Source organism: Labeo rohita, unplaced genomic scaffold (genome assembly GCF_022985175.1).
Source record: "Labeo rohita strain BAU-BD-2019 unplaced genomic scaffold, IGBB_LRoh.1.0 scaffold_79, whole genome shotgun sequence".
Classification (NCBI taxonomy): domain Eukaryota; kingdom Metazoa; phylum Chordata; class Actinopteri; order Cypriniformes; family Cyprinidae; genus Labeo; species Labeo rohita.
The window spans coordinates 454,265-460,328 of NW_026129733.1; the positions used below are offsets into that span (position 1 = coordinate 454,265).

At 40.6% G+C, this 6,064-nt stretch overlaps 1 protein-coding gene across 2 annotated transcripts in view; it reads right to left on the reverse strand.

Moving 5' to 3' along the window:
* Positions 1–5,834, reverse strand: part of slc1a2b (solute carrier family 1 member 2b) — a 47,773-nt gene extending 41,939 nt beyond the window's left edge. Inside the window, exon 1 of one of the 2 annotated variants that reach the window (XM_051104734.1) lies at positions 5,625–5,834. The gene's annotated coding sequence lies outside the window, so the exon portion shown is untranslated. The remainder of the gene's footprint in view (positions 1–5,624) is intronic. The other variant, XM_051104735.1, reaches the window with a different exon arrangement.
* Between the last annotated feature and the right edge of the window lie 230 nt (positions 5,835–6,064).

A 6,064-nucleotide genomic window follows, 5' to 3' on the forward strand; every position in this document is an offset into this window, starting at 1 on the left:
TTCTCAAGTCCACAAGAACACAAGTACAGACAAGAACACATACTGAGAAATGACTCATCGCTTTTGATCAGCAAGACGTGCGTTTTGTTTTTGTGCAAACTGTAGAAAATGTGTACTTTTCAGAAATCAGAATTTATTCTGAAAAAAAAAAAAATAAATTGAGAATTGAGCCCAAGCAATTAAAAAAATGACTTTGAATGATGACATCACACACTTTGATGATAATTAAGGGCGGGTGATCTACTAACAACACAGGTGATAAAGCTTTTTTAGGGTGTTAAGTAATGGCACAAATAGCAGCACGGGTATACTGACTAGCACAAACCTTAAATTATGTTGCATGTTGCACGATTTAACTACTCCCCTACTGTAAATTTTGCATCTGAAAGGAAAACTCCTATAAGTACATATGCTTCAAAAATAACTATGTCCATGCCTTCGAGCGCTAATGGACTACTTGCACTGAGCCTCGTGACGCACTTCCCTTTTGAAATCGTACGGCTCGGTTATTTCCGGTTATGTACATTTTCAATGCGCTGTAATCATCTAGTTGACTTAAACGCCTAATAAAATGAGATTTTTTGGGATGATTTAAAATTCAGAAATTTTCAGAGGCAGGAGAAGACATATTATGATGATTACTGAGTACAGATTTTTCCAAACTCAACGGAACATGAAGTTTTAATCCAACATAAACCGATCGGAGAAAGCGGTGGCTGGTAATCATAGGTGATTGTTCACCACAGGGTGTCAGTGCTCTATAGTGGCCTAATTCCGACGCTGCAGTTTATGAGATCTGATGAATAAGATCATAATGAACCTTTATTTATCTGTATTAAATATGTTAGTCACTATTCTGTGTCATTTTCTGTCTTCATGTCACTGTATGTAGTCTAATGCCAAAACATGAACATTCAAAAGTCGCACTGTCAGCGTGCTACTGTTAAAGATTATTTAAATGTTTAACATCCTTAAGGCAGTTACCGCACATTCATTCAGCCATTTTAAACAATGGAATAAGCAGTAGGGGCTCAGAATAAGAGCATCAACGCACAAACAAATGGTTTTAATACAAATAAAACCAAAAACTGCAATTGAAGTTAAACCATGTAACAACAAATTCATCAGGTATGAATTATGATCAGTAAAAGAAAAATGCTGTTCATGAGAATGCGGCAGGTTAGTGGGGAAATGTATTTATTTATTATTCAGAATGCACAGACGGAAGGGAAATATATTCATAGTGACCTTTCAGCAGGTTGAATATGATTCACGTTAACACAGAGAATATGATTAATTGTTTTTTAAAGAAATGCCAGCCCTAAAATGTAGTAATAATCTGTGTTCTCATTGGAAACTGTCTGTACGTAGGTGCTCTGAACGCTAACCGGAAACAACCGAACCGTAACAAGTAGAACGCGGAAGTAGTTGTGCAAGTAGTCCATTTTCAGTGCATTTTCAATAGTAAATTTTAGTAGTTTTTAACACCAAAGAAGGTTTGCGCTGGTGCAAGCTGTTAGTAAATCACTCCTCTAAAATGGCCATGCCTTCCATTTTGTGCTTTGTGCTTTTGCTGGGTGAACTATTTTGTAATACCATAATACCTGTCACGAATCTGGTCGGTGTCCCACGGTCCGCTCACCACCAGATGTCACTCTCGCCCTATCTCACACGGACTGTTGCACTACACCCCCGGACTACATTCCCCATCAGCCATTGTACTTCACCCGCGACCAATCAGCGGCGCTATAAAAGCCCCGGTCTTTCCCCTTGCAAACCACGGAGTATTGTGAGTTGTTGTTGATTTTCCAGTGTTAGCTTCCCTAGTTTCCCTTGTTCCCGTGTTTTGCTCTCTCGCCTGGTCATCTCGCTTTCGACGTCACGCCGCCTGCCTTTTGGACTATCGCTTGTTTAAGGACTATTCTCTTGTCTCGCCTCTGACACTCCTGTTGCCTTTGTTTGACCCTGCCTGTACGACCTTGTATCTGTCTCGTCCCTATAATAAAGCTCGCATATGGATCCGCTCGCCTCTCGTCTCGTTCACTCCGTTACAATACCACTGATATAAAAATGTTAATAAACAAATAAATAAATAAAATGTGTCATCTCACTTAGGAAAGTTTATATGTTCTCGCTTTTTTTTTATCCATTATGATCGAAAAATACATTGAATCTATATTAAAGATAAATGTGTGTAATTCATAATATGAATATTGTTCAATTCAATTTACTATATATTTGTAATGTGTAAAATATTGCTAATCAAATAGCAATATAGATGATAGATAGATAGATGATAGAAAAATCTTAATTAAGCAGTGCATGCGTGCTAAGCCAAGTTTCCCCACAAAAGCCCTCTGTGTGGAGTCGTTCATTCAAACACAAGCAGCTCTAGCATCATGCCAAGTACTGAGAAATAATGGAGCAGTTTAGAGGCTCCGTCCCTGTTCACAGGCTCCCTGAGCTGGGAAAATGTTAGTGCGGCGTTCAGGAGGGGCTTTTCATTGTTTTCTCATCTCTCTTTTTCGTTGGCTTTCAAAAGCCCCAGGGCTGACAAACAGGCAATGAACGGGATTGTTTTGTGTTCCGTTGGCCACAGCCGGAGGTAAACACAACGCGCCCCTGTGTTCCCCCAGCGGCTATGGCTGGGGTGCTTGGGAAGGGGGGAAACAGACAGAGATGGAGGCCCTCCGGAAGCCGACGGAGATGGGCATAGGGTGCCATTATGAGAGCTGGCATTGTGTGTGCTGCTGAGATTCTCATGCGTGTCCGCTAAGAGAAGGCGAGGGTGATAAAGCTCTCTCGGACGAAGTGAGTAACGGCTCTACGCTCCCACACATCCACTTATTTACATACTCAAGAGCGAAATTAATGCCCCGCCATCTCCGACAGCGCACACAAAGATACTCACAAAGCCACCTTAAAGGCCTGTTAGAGACTTGAGTGGAAATGGTGGCTTTGAGGCGAGGAGAAGGTTCATGCATCTGGGGCTGGGGAGGGGGCACTGGCGGGATGGAGCTGGACAGGACTGCCAGCAAGTGTTGAGAAGAGAGAAAGAGAGAGAATAATCAGCCCTCTTTCTTCCAGTTTGTGATCTATGGATCCGAATGCCGATCTTTTTGCTAATCGCTGCACAACGAACAAATCGCAGCATCGAGACACTGATCCACTTCGTTTGATTCTGGGAGTGTGTGGTGAAGAAGGTGTGGCCAACTCATAAGGGTTTTAATTCAGAGAATTCACAGTTCCTCCGAGAGACTGCTAAGCCAGACAAGTCAACAGTCCCGTCCCTCACGCAGACCTGGAATTTACAGATGGATCGCGCGCAATAATTGTCCTTATTCTCGCAAAAACGCAGTATTTATCCCACTTAACCCTTGTATTGCCACTCTTTTATTAGCCGAACATCCTGTATGTAACATAATTGTGTAGGGGGGTGTACAGTGAGTGGCCACTGAAAATCTGTTCTGATATATTTTCGGCACAGAAAATAATGAGTATGAGTTTGAAAAAAGAATTCATCGCATCATTTTTCTTTTGACAAAAAGTGAAAACGGGTCCCACAGACCCAAACACCATACAAGGGTTAAAATTCAATTTATGCCACAGCAATGGCTGCACGCATCTGATTTTCCCAGTCCATATTTAATCGTCCCACGACCCTTCGTAGGACAAGATGTTTGCAGAACGTGTGGATGGATATTTGATCACGTGCCTGTACGTTAAATAGATGATTTTGTTTATCTCTTACTTATTATATTATCACTGAATTACTAAAGGAAATACTGTAACTGAATATCAAAGACCTGAATTAAGGTAAAAATGTGTAAGGCATAAATGAATCATTTTATTGCTGATAAAAGCATGCAACGATTCAGTTAAACGCTGTGGAGCGCCACACAGACAAACATCTAGTGTACAGAATTCCAGTTTCGAGGCTCTTGTCTTGTGATGGGAAATCCTGAGCCACTGTGCCACACGGGAATGATTTTAGCACTTCAGAAGACGAGAGGTCTGACAACTAAAAGAGCAAGACACCATCTTTACCCATTGTCATGACCAAATTTATTTGAAGTCTACACAGGCTATGGAGAGATGGAGATGGGGGAGGAGAGAGGAAAAAAAAGGAGTGATGAAGAGCACAGAGAGAAAGGAGTTGGATGGCACTTTGGCAGCACAAGCTTGTTCCCAGGAGGATTACTCAAGCCTTAAAACTCACACGCACACACACGCACAGACACAGACACATACACATTTATTTGTCTCTCTGCCTTTCTTTCCTTCACCTTTTCAGTTCGAACACCCCTTAAGCTGTTTTATATTTCTCTCTCACACCATCTACCCACTATTTTTCAGCATCCTGCTTTTCACTTTAATTAGTCTCATTTATTCCTCCTCAGTGGTCTCCTTTGAGCCGACAAATGTTCAGTAATGGAAATGTGTTCCGAATGCACGTGAGCAGGTTATAGTATCCAAAAACAGATGCCTACCCCAATTACTCCATTCGTTTCTCCTCTTATATGTAAGAGCATATATATTCAATACAATAAAACGGAATATAACTCCCACATTCAAAACAGACATACCTGAATTATCTTTCTAAGGCCGTTTACACTTCTTTGAAGAGGAATTTACCACATGCTCTATTTCCCCGGGGATGTACGTTACAATGATTTTGACATAGCACACCAACCCCCCACCCTTAATTTCACCCCCATCACACCTGCCTTCACGGCTAACCTTTGACTCCTGGCTCTGATACGACACCAGTGGGGGAGGATATCACAGAAGTGTCTCCATCTTACAAAAAATACTTCTTAATGCACCATCGTTTTTCCAAATCAAATGATGAAACCACCTGCAAAAATAAGGTTCCCTCTTTTTAAGCTAATGATCATTTCCAAACTGTTTTAACCTGTTTAGCTTAAAGGTTTAAATAAAAATTACTGCATCAACACATATGTGCACACACACGGGTCCCTTAACCCAATGAATGGGGGACTTGTACTGAACGTTTTGCCACTCAAGAAGTTTTTGAACTTGAACAGAATGAACTGAATGAAGGCTTTCTCACACATCTCTCCAGACTGTCAAGCAGTCCTAGCAAGAAAGAAAGAACGAAAGAAAGAAATACTCACACCCCCCAAAAACCCTGAAAATGTATGCAATTTCTTTCTTTTCTTTTTTATTAAAAATATTATATAAAAAATATATATATATATATATATATATATATATATATATATATATATATATATATTAATTTATTTATTACTATTTCATTTTCCTATTACAAGAAAACAATCTTAATTCTCTTGAGTAAACTGCAGTTTGATAACAGGTGAAATGTGCATGAGCTTAATGTTCTTACAGCTCAATGAAAAATTCTGTCGCTGTTATAAAAGTTTTTATCATTGTGTGCTTCAACCAATCAGACTCGTACAGTCATGCAGAAAGAAAGAAAAGAAAGAAAGAAAGATGCCACGAACAATTTCAAACACATTAAATAGATCACATTAGTAAAGCTTACGGCAAGTATCAGTCTGTGACATATTTACATCTTTTACTGTGGATCCACTGATGTGGAAACACACACACACGCGCAAACTAACAACAGCTCTCACCTGTCAGCCTGGAAGATTCAGGAACGGGTAATTGTTGGTGTTTTCTTCACCCTCTGCTCTGGGTCTTTCATGCACTTTGGTGAGATGTGACGCGTTGGTAGCGCGCAGCGGAAAGAGACGCGCGTTCAGCGTTCTGTTTGGGTAATCCGGTGCTCCGAGCACATCTACAGTCACACTGAAGGAAGACTACCTCAGTGAGAACACAGGCGATGTTTACACTCCTCCTGCCCCGCCTCACTTCGACCGTTCCTCCTATCTTTACACTCTGATGTGGGCTACCTTTGAGACATTCTACTCACACTCATAAATTAAACTGACGTTCGCGAATTGGTTTATTTTCTAATACACCTGTACAGCAGTTAACTGACTTTTCATTATAAAAATGAGCAGTGTGTGTTTAGTAATATGTTCACGTCGATATGGAAGAATGGCAAGCTTGG